Consider the following 12,194-nt stretch of genomic DNA (forward strand, 5'->3'; position numbering starts at 1 on the left):
TATATAAATCTTAATGAATATTAGTGCTGAAGTATCCAAGCAATTTACCATTTTCCCATATGCCTCACCTTAAAAGGATTTGATTTAGAGCTCAATGAATTAAAGTACTGGACCTCAGAGACGCCTGAACATGTCTACTTCTCAATTACTTTACCTTTGGTTAGATGTTTGGGGAACTAATCATTTTGAAACTCTGATATTTTGCTTCCATCTGTCTTTTCATTGCATTTATATACATAAAGAATCTTTACGTGGAATTCCAAGTGTGATGACATTATTAAACACTATGAGATAAAGGTATTTCATGTTGCAGAAATAATCTCACAATCAGATTTAACCCAAGTGCAAATAATTACCCTGCTACAAACACATATTGAAAGTATTGTGTACGAATAAGAAAGGTTTGAATTATAATCTAATAAAAGAATCTGTAGAAATCTGTTACTTTTATGAAAATTGCTCAAAATTATAAGGCAAACATGATGTTATGGAAATGAGGTTAAAGAAAAGGGAAAACATTTATATTAATATTTAAATAATTAATTATGTATCTCAGGATACTTACCAAACCTGCTTCTGGAGACTAAAGAGATGATTCAGGAGTTAACAGTCCATGTTGCTTTTTCAGTGAATTCACATGACAGCTCACAATTGTCTCTAAAAACAGATCCAGGAGATCCAATGCCCCCTTAAGACCTCTGTGGGCACCAGGTATGTGATGGTTGGGCATAAAGGCATGCAGGCAAACACTCATACACATAAGATAAAAAATAAATGTGTTGATTTTAATTGGTAGCACTCTTAATTGTGATGGGTATTTGGTCATGCTATACAGAGGGTGGTCAGATGCAAGGAGTGATCAGCTGCAAAGACAGACTGCAAAAACTGCTAATTCTCAACCTTGCAACAGTGGTGTTTGTCCTGAGGCTTCCTTCTTCTTGTAAGATCTACAGTGGTATTCATGTCCCCTAGATGAACTCCCAAATGTCTCCTGACATTGTCAAATGTGTTGGAGAAAGTAAAATCACCCTCCCCTCACACACACACACACACACACACACACACACACACACACACACACACAAATAAGAATCATGGACATAAAATTAAAAAAGAAAAAGAGAGAAAGAGAGATTTCAGTAATCTGGGTTTTCATTCTGAGAGAAATCCTCTTATTTCATGTGTTTAATTTAGCCAATGGGTGGCCACTCATACTCGGGGAGTTATGACAGTAATGGCATTACAAGAGCATATTGGAATGTACTGGTATGCTTCTGCTTACTACTGCTCCTTGTGAGTCTGAGATTATAAATGAGAGTGGTGCCCTTATTTATTTTGAATTTGCCTTTGCTTTGACACCATCCATAAAAAAGCACCGTGAAAAGCCTTCAGATTTCAGGCCAGTAACTCTCACTTGCATACCTAACAGATTGGTACAATATATAACATAGAGTGGTTCATTGCACACTTAAGGAAGCATAACCAACATGGATGTGAGTGGGAACCAGGGCACACCAACATTATTATTCTAAAGATAAATTATATAAATCTTCCCTCACCAGGGTTCTCCACTAGGATAAATAACTTTACAGAAAAGAAATAAATGAATTGCTGCCAGTTTCCAAGTTTTCTGAGCCGTTGCGAGGTATAAACAAGGACCTGAATTTTCCACTATTGTTAGCAAACACATTACTTCCATGTCAGACCTGAAAGTAGTGTGTCATGAGTTTTCATGGATACACATTTATGATGGGAAATGAAAACAAAGAAAAGATAATTTATCATATTGACTGAATAGAAAATTCTTTGCAGTCGAGTAAATGTAAATAAGTACTTTGCCTCTTCTTTGTCTTATCCTGTAGTTAAAGTATATTATATGGAATATTCAGGTTTGCAGATGAAATTGGGCTCTTCTGAGGAGAAACTAGCTTATGGAAATAAGTTGTGAAAAGATAGTACTTGCAAGGATGTAAGAAAGGGCTGGGGGATAGCCCTCAAGCCTGTTACTGCCATTGTTTAGTACTATTTTTAAGAGTTGGTCTAAAGAATTCCTATGAAATAATGTTCAGTTTTCCATTAAAACAATGGAGGAGAACTAAAGTTATTTTAAGAAATTGAAATTATTGGAAAAACAAATCCCAAAGACAGAACACATCAAAAAGTTATTTTTTAAAATGAATAGAATATAGATACCAGGAACAACACCATGCTTATAATCAAAGATAACATTATCCAAATCTTCAAGTGAATTTTAATATATCTACACATGTAAGGTTTTGTTCTTATAACATTCTTTCAAAAGTATACCATGAAAGTTAAAGTGTTTTTGCAAAGCAATTAACGTGACCAATAAATTTAAGTGTATGTGTATAAAGAGACTACAATAAGAAACATTTTACTCAAAGCAGAGTGTATTCATTGAATATAAGTTCTTGAAAAGTATGAATATTATAGACATGAATATTTTCAAACATGTCCATAATAAACTAGCAGAAAGTCATTATTGCACGGATGATATAACAAAAGAAAACAATACCAGGAGTTAACTTTATATCTGATGTATCATGCAACCTGGTATATGTTCTAAGGTAATACATGCCAAAAGTCTATTTAAGTGTTACTAATATAAATATGTTGTATTTGTACTTACCATTTCACATTAGGGGCAAAAAACATGGTCTCTCACTGATCAGACTGAGATATTTGAAAATAAATGATATATTATTTATAATGCTTAGCTAAATGGCAAACTGTAAAGCTGAGAGGAGCTGCCTTGTGATTGTCTATAATTAGGAAGGTGATTGTGTCAGAGGTAGATTATTCCATTGAAGGTCTTTTCTCTATTCATCCAACCCATTTGGAAGTCTCCTCCCACACTGATTCTAAGATTAGCTTTGAAAATGTTGTTGACCAACAGGACAGCGGCAACATAACATAAGATATTAAATGTTTGGATAGAAACAGGTGCTGTTTTCCACTAGAGATCCTTCCACTACCATGAAAATAAGCATCCATTACAGAAAGAAAACATGTGGTCTTACCACTTCTTGTGTGCCAGCACAAATCAAAAATAGCAGGACTTTGGAGTCAATACTAAGCCTTTCACTAGAAAGTGAGTATTGATAGAGTGTATAGTCAACTGAAGCTCAGCCAGTTTGCCTTGACTCACAGTGTCCAACATCCCCACTGAAGCACGTGCTAAAGAGATGATTTTTTAACCTTGTGTTTTGTTTTACACAAAAGCTATCAACTTTAGATTTTTGCTACCTATAGTCCAGGTATACTAGATCCAAAGCTTTGGAATTTGATCACTCATAGAAGAGTAATACCTTTTTTAAATAGGATATTTTATTCATTCATTTTTGATAAACATATTTTGGTAATTTTAATAACATATTTTGATAATACTTCTCCCAGAAGTAAGCCCCTATCTACAACCTCCTTATGATGAAAGTTGTTTTGTTGTTGTTGTTATTTGTTTGTTTGTTTTTCCAGAAGACACTCTCTTGTAGCAGATGTCCAGGACTCCTGACTCTTAGTGTTTTCCTAACTCTTTTGCTGAGATGTTCCTTGAGCCTTATATGTAGGGGTTGTATAGTAGATGTATCAATTGGGATTGAGCATCACATGGATATTTTTCCTCTGCATTTTGATTGTAGTTTTCTGTAGTGATCATTATCTGCTACAAAAGAAGCTTCTTTGATGAGGTATGAGAAATACATCCAGATCAGCAAGTATTAAAAATGTAGTTAAAAATTACAGTGGCTCAGGAATGCAGCATTAGTAGACTCTCCTCTAGGTTCCATGGCTCCCATCCATGTGTAGTTGGCTGGGTTTATAATACTAGGAATGAATTCTAATTAGGTGACCACTGGTTTCTGCCAGGATATAAGTGTCACTACTGTTCCTTTGGGAAAATCTTGCCATCCTGGTCATCATTGTGATTTCTAGTCATTGTATAGTTCACAGATCTGTTGTCATTACTGAGCAATAGTACTCAGGGAGGAGGTTTACAATTCAGTACCAGCTGTATTCCTCCAAGTCCTGTGTGTCTGAAGTGGGAGATACCTTCAGCAATAGGGTATTCACGTATGTTTCTGTAAGAGAATTTAGGGCAATGGCAATATAAGAATAAACATCATAGGCTTTGTTGAGAAGATAGTGAGATGACACATAAGAGAGATCTTTAAATTGTTAAGACGGTTTTAGATAAAAGACCACATGAACTTAGCATTCCCTATTATTAAACTCTAAGAATAATCAAATCTTCTAAGCATAAGTTAAAAGTCATAAAAGTGGACTGTGTAAAAGTTGGAAGCCTAACTTGGATTGGAATGGAACCTCAAGATTTGTAGAATAATAAATAGGAAGGTGAATATCTCAGATTTTCTCTTAAATTTTCATATAATTTGCCTAGGGTACCTGAACAAGCTTTGATCTGAAACATCAACAATTCTGGGGCTCAAAAGGGAAACATGAAAACTTTCATTTTCTGGGAAAAGGATTAAAAGGGGTAGCTATACCCAGAATTCCATGTGAGCAGTATCACATGTAAAAATAGAGGGGCAGTGGTACTGGGGAGATGGAGAACAGGTCATGCTCCCCAGAAAATAGCCCAAGAAAGCATTTAGATTAACAGGGTGATAGTAACAAAAATTACTAGGCATTTTTTAAAAATCCAGAAACAAACACACACACACACACACACACACACACACACACACACACACACGCATGCATTGAAAGAGGTCTGAAAACTAAGTTCCTGTTGGATATATCACAGAAAAGTAGGTTATAATTTATGTCAGAAACTTAAAAACTACTGAAATAAGGTCAAGGGTTATCTTTTATCCTTATATTTACAATGTAAAGGATATAATCATTACTTATTAATCATACCAAGAATCAAGAAATAAGAAACAATTATAGCTGATGAGTTAGTTATTGAAAGTATCTGACAATGACTTTGTAACACTTATAATAAAGTAGTTTCAGTGAGTAATGAATCAAATGAAAGAAATAACTAGAAAATATTAGCAACGTCAGGGTAATGATAAATCACCACATAGAAATTAAAGGACTGAAAAGTATACTAACTGTTATAGAAAACTCACTGGATAGATTCATGAGAATTATGGAGTTAAAGGGGAAGAGGAAAGAGACTGCTGGACAGAACAATGACATTTACTAAATATGCATAAAAAGAGAAAATAGAAGCACACACCTTTCTTTCTACCACTAAAGGAATAGACTCTAGAAAACTGGAATCATAAGACATAGTATGGCCTGCCTGTTTCACTGCTGGTTATTTACTGGAAAGACTCTAAGAGAACATCCCACAATAAGCCTCACACATTTGTTTTATTCCAATGTTATTATCATGAACTTATTATAAAACTATTATGTGTGGGTTGTGCATCAACAGAAAAAATGGGTAAAGAAAATATGTTATGCATAAATACTATAATCAGCCATAAGATTGAAGTTGTGCCCATATCAAAGAAAATGAAAGAAATTGGAGGTAAGTGAGGTAAGCCAGTCTCAGAACAAGAGAATACCTCCTGTTTCATCTCAGGTATGGGTCCTACATTTTCTATAGGTACGTGAAATATGTATAGATGATGTTAAAGGAGATAGAAACTATCTAGGGGCACAAAGAAGACTGCCTAAAGAGGTCAGGGATGAGAAAGGCAGGGGAGACTGGTAATATACTTGTCTGAGCATGGCTTCCTTTAATCCAGTATAATAAAATAAAAACATTTTTAAAAGAAAAAAATAGTATTTATATGACTGGATTTTCAGAAGGAGAAAAAATAACCTTATCTAAAGAATTTATTCAAGAAAGTAATGGATAATACTCATGCATAAGGTACAGTTCAGAAGGCTACAAAAACGTGTCTGCACTGAGCATACACAGTGTATTTGTCATCTAAGCAATAAGTAGAACAAGACAAGATAAAAACCATTCACTCAGAATTTACGTAATCTGACCTATTAGATGTACTTAAGATGTTTTAAATAATACTGAAAGACACATGTAAGTTGTAGACAACAGCATAAAATTTTCTGAAAGAGTTGACTTTATGGAAATTAGGTACCCATTGGGAAAGTGTCCTAAAACAAATTACCTAAGGACAAGGGAGTATGGATATGTAATAGTAGACTTACTGATATAAGGATTAATCTTTTGAGAAAATAAAAGATTACAAAATAACCTATTATGAAACACTATGTGGACTTGAAAATAATATTTTAGTTTTCCTCCAATGAATTGGCACTCATTTTAAAATATTACCATTGTCTGTGATGGGGATGTGTGGGATCTATCCTGGTGAAGCAGACAGTAATTATATGGGTGCAGTTGTCCTGTGGAAGGTGCTTATTATATTATCATTTTGGGAAATTCTTATAACCCAGTATTTGTATGGCCCATCCAATTCCTAATATCCACAGATGTGTACTACAGAACATTTTGAAAGAACTTAACTCTATGCCAAGAGTGATGTCAAAACAGGAGCATATTTGTACTAAAGAAAATGTATTATAGTTTTTAAAAGTAGGGTTTGGAAAGATGACCTTGTGAGTAGAGAACTTGCTGTACAAGCTGAGGATCTGAATGTCGAGCCTGAAAATTCCACTAAAGAAGCCAGATGATGCCATGACCCAGCAGTATTGACAGGAGAACGGTGGAGACAAAATAATTGCTGAGGCTTGTTAGTCACCAGCCTAGCTCTAGTTACAGTAAGTGACCTTGTCTCATAAGGATAGTCTGGAAAGTGAAGGAGCAGGATTTCTAATGCCATTCTCTCATTTCTTCATGCACAGACAAGGGCATGCACTAAAATTCTAACTACATTAGAAACACAAATATACACATACACACATATGTGCACACACACAAGTAATGAATACCTTTACTTTAGTTGGAGTGAATAAAATGAATTGTAATTAATGTGTAAAAGTTAGCATTTATTATTTTAAGCACATCTAAAATAATGTATTATTAACAGAGATACATATAGTTCCAGAGAGAAAATCTGTGAAAATACAAGTATGTAAATTTACTTTTAATGTTATAATACATCCTAAATTCAGTAACTCTACAGATGGAAAAATGAATCATGATTGAGGATTGGAGCCAAAGATCAATTTTGCCTCATCTATAACATTTTAATTTATTCAAACAGAATGTATTAGTATATAACTTGTATATTTTTAAAGAGGTATTCACATACAATGTAAACAGTTTTCAATCGTATTCAAGCACAAGTTTCAAAGAGCTAAAAAAAACTTCAAAGTCTTAAATATTAGCTACAATTTTAAGCCAAGCATTTGAGTAGTTCTTGCTGTGAGATAATGCTTTCGTACACTGGTTTAATAAAATGCTGATTGGCCAGTAGCCAGGCAGGAAGTATAGGCAGGATAAGCAGACAAGGAGAATACTGGGAAGAGGAAGGCTGGGTGAGGAGACACCAGCCCTCCATCCAGGGAGCAGCTTATAAGGGCACACAGCTAAAGCCACAGAAAGCATGGTAACATATAGATTGACAAAAACGGACTGAGTTTAAGTGTAAGAGCTAGTCAATGATAGGCCTAAGCTAATGGTCAAGCAGTTTTAATTAATATAAGCCTCTGTGTGTTTACTTGGGTCTGAGTGGCTGCGGACTGGGTAGAATACAGAAAAACTTCAGCTACAAGTTCTAAATCCCTCTCCATTTTCAAGACATAACTGTCTTGAGAGATGGCTGCAGCCAGAGTCCAGGTTATTTTTAGGAAGGCCCTTCTATTCCTGTAGGTGTTGCCATGGGCATAGTTCTCGTGGTCAACTCAGGAATGTAATATTAATGAATACTAAGTTTTTACACAGAGGGACTGGTTGCAAGAAGCCAGAAAAGAGGGTAGTGAGTCAAAGGCCAGAAGAGCAGATAAATGCAGTTTATGAATGAACTAAAAGTGACAGGTTGCCAAAGAAATTGAATCACCTGGTACAGAACAGAGAGAAAGCAAGATCCAGAGTCAGGCAGGGTTCCATGCAGTGTAACTTACAAGCATGACTCACCACAATATGTGGCAGCTGCCAAAAGGACATTGTGTAATTATTGGTAGATTATAGTAATTTTCTTTATTCTATCATTTGCTTTCTTTGGAAGATGTTAGGATTTTTATTGTAGCCTTGGTGGTTTGACATTCTGTTAATAAGAATATTTTTCATGCCAACAAGTTTGACTTTTCATTTTGCCTTAGTTTTATAAATCCTGGCAATTATGAGTTCTCTCAAAATATCATACATTATCTATTTCAATACTTGCTATTATTTGTTTTCTATTACCATTTTGGCACTCCAGTGAAATGAGTTTTGGGAGTATCTGAATGTGTTCCCCAAGTCTTCTAACTTCCTTGGCATTGTTTCTTTATTTTCTAGCTTTTCAATTCATTCTGCTCTTATTGTTCATTTTACATGTTACCTTCTATATTTCAATGACATCATTGTTCATCCATATGATTCTGGTAAGTTGTTCCTTACATACATTTTGATTTGTAAATGAACAAGACATCATCACTAATTATTTTAAAATATTGTTCCCTCATCTTTGTTTTCTATACTATGTTCTATATGTGTTCTCCTTTATGGCACCAACATTCTAGAAGTTCTGAGGAAAATTGATTGTGATCTCTCTTGCTACTTGAGATTCCATTTTACAACTCCTTTTTTATTCTTTGTACACCTCATAAACTCTAACCATGGCCCAAACTTTTGTCATTTGTTGTGAAAATGACATTATCATACGTATTATCATATATGTGAACTAGCTACTGAAGAAACCTTCCCTTTCTGTAATACTATTCATTGCTTTCCAACATTAACAGTCAGATATGTTAGAGGACTCACTCATCAGACAAAAATTATGAATTGACTGCTCCATCTTGGAAGCATCTATCATTTTGACCTGTCTTAAGAAGCATGTTAACAAATGTTTGTCCCTTCAATTTCTGTCTGCCTATTAGTGATTATTCATCTTGTCTAAAAACCAAAAATTAACTTTCCTTTTGTTGTTGTTACTTTTAGGGTTAGTGTGCCATGAAACTAAATTGTTACTTTTCCATATAACAACTGCCGGTTGTTTTTCATCCTGGAAATAAAAGTCTATTACCTAATCTCCCTTAATCTTAAAAGCAGTGGCAATAGGGGTCTCAACCCTGTTAGGGTTTCTTCAAAATTCTTGAGGTGACATATGTATATGTATGAAATTCTAAAATTAAATATAAAATTCAACTTAGTAATTTCACTTCTGGGAATTCAACCAATTTTTTAAATAATTGTACAACTAATGTATGATTATTTAATTACATTTATTTCAGTATTATTTAAAGTAGAAAAGTACTTTCTTCAAAATGGTTGATTGTATTTTGATCTGTTTTTATTTTGAAATACAATACAGCTGTTCTAAAGAAAGGAGGATGTCTGACTTCTTGCTCAGTTAATAGTTTCTTTCTAAGTCAGAATATCATGTGATTGAATAGTCTATGGGGTATAAAAATATAAACCATTCGTGGTCAATATTACTAATGTGATCTGTTTTGGCAATCAAGCACCCCTTGATTACTCTAATTTGGTTGGTCTTCACTGATTTCCATATAAGGAATAAACAACATTGCCTACAAATGTAAAATAGTATATATTAAATTGTTTATTTTAAATACATAACAAAAGGCTTCCTGTAAGATTTATTAAGAAGGATCCCCTGTATTGGGGGATATTAGCATCTGTTTGTTTTATGATTCAAATGATTCAATTCAGAAGAAGAGACCAAAATATTAGAATTCATATACTTATTTTGAGCCATGTAACAATCAATTGCAATAGTCTTACTGAATAAATAATCCATAAAGATACTTTTAATACTCAGCATTAGGACTATTTCAGGAGACATCTGAAAATTTCTCTACTGTCTGAATTGAAATTCCACAACTAAATGTCTTCAAAAGCACTACAAAATAATGTAATGTTGAAGAACAAATGTTTTGTTTAGTGAGATTTTTTTCCTTGCTTACCTGCTGTCTTTTAAATATTCACCCCAATGTTTTATTCTCAAATTAGACCTGGATATTATACTCTAGTTTCATCTTAAGTACTTCTGTATCCAGAGGAACAAAGACTGTTTCTTACCAGTTTCTTCCTGATGGACCTTCCCATGCCTTTGATTCCCAGCTATTAACCTAGGAGATCCATGTTCCCAGTCACTTTATGTTCTTTAGGATGCTACAGGTTAGTCATGTGTAGACATTCTTAAAAAGATGTTTAAGACATTTTCTTTGTGTGCTGAACAATGTTTGGAAATATTTTCATTGCTTATGGCTAAAAGATGCCTAGAAAATCAAACAGACAATCCAATGGGTTATTCAATTATTCCCTTAAAACCATCTTTGCTTAGGGGTGAAAAACAACACGGGAGTGTGAACTCTTAATAAGACCTGCTATTGTTCTGTTAAGGTAAGAGAACATAACCATAGCTTAGCGAACTAGAAAACCCCTCAAAAGATCCTTAGAAACTGTTGATAATGGAAAATGTATAATTATAGCAAAATAGATGCAGTAAATTAACATAAAATCCATTTGGGGTAAATTATTTCAAAAGTTTGTAAGTCCACCCTCCTCTGAAGAAACATACTATGTACGTGAATAAGAAACCATGCACACTGTAGAGAATATAAGAAGGAAAGAAATTGGCTTATTTTTTTACTCAAAGCTGTGTGATTTGTCTTTTTGCTTATGTATGTATCTTGTAAGCTGAAAATAACTCATCAGTGGAATGAAAGACTCTATTTATTAAAAAAAGACATCAGCCTAAAGGTTTATATAAATTTGTCTGATCATTTTTAGGTAAGGAAACTCACATAAGAAATAACTACTTTGACATACAGCCAGTGCTCTATTAGTCTCTGCAGACATATAAATTTCTACCCCTTCCCAAAATAGTGTGGAAAGACACCATATGTATAGAATTTTGATCACTATGGGGTTCATTTTCAAAGAATAGAAGAGCAAGGAAAAGAAGAAGAGTAAGGGCTTAGGATGTAGTTTAGTGGTTGAGCATATACATTCATGTGAAAATCCATGATTAAAATGGCCAGTACTGGGGGTCGGGTAGTAGGCAACATGAATAAAGACCTTCAAAATCCTGCTGTAATGCTTTCTAATGGTTATGCAGCATTCCTTCTCTCAAAAGTATTTATTCGAGAGCTGGATGCTCTTTTCTTTCTTCTTTCTTTAATAGACTGTTTGGGTTGATTACTATTTAGATGTTGATGGGGATAGGAAAAGTGATTGTTTGAAATGGATGTGTTACAAAGATTCTGAATTTAACTTTTGTTTGATTCTATTTCAGTTTAATCTATGCTTTCCTGTGTAATTTATTGTCATGGTGACTGCATGTTTATCTAAATGGAAAAGATGCAATATTTAACTGAATATAAACTTGTCATGATAGAAAACTTTCCAATGACAAGTTAATATGTAAGCAAGCATTCACATATATAGTATAATAAAACCAGTAAACTTAAGTTATCAAGTAATCAATAATATATTCCCATTTTTATTTTAAAAACTCATGTGTTTTATATAATAGGATTTATGCATAATTTATTTAAAAACATGTAAGGGTTAAGGAGATGTCTCAGGACATAAAGTTATTGCTGCTCAAATGTGGTTACCTGAGTTTGAATCTCCGACATTTGTGTACAAATCCAGTGAGTGGCACATGTTTGCAATTCCAAAACCAGGAATTAGAGACAGGAAGATATCTGAGGCTTGGTGGGCAGTCAATCTAGCTAAAATCAGGACCTCTAGGTTAAATGAGAAACCTCAAAAACATGAGGCTGAGAAAGATTGAGGAAGGCATTTAGCATAGACCTCTGATCTCCACACACAGCCATACAAATGTATATTCATATGTGCACATATATACACACATGTAAAACAAGCATTTTTTAAAAATGCTTTGAAAATACAACATGCATCATAAAGAAAGTGAACGATTATACTCTATGTGCAAGCATACTCTTAATGAGCTTTTCACATATTTCTTTTAGCATTGATAACTATTAATTCATTTAGATTTATTTATTAAATATTAAGATCAGTTGGCTGGTATATGAGAACACTTATATCATCGCACACCCACATTCGTAATGTG

This window comes from Peromyscus eremicus, chromosome 3, assembly GCF_949786415.1.
Source record: "Peromyscus eremicus chromosome 3, PerEre_H2_v1, whole genome shotgun sequence".
NCBI classification, from domain to species: domain Eukaryota; kingdom Metazoa; phylum Chordata; class Mammalia; order Rodentia; family Cricetidae; genus Peromyscus; species Peromyscus eremicus.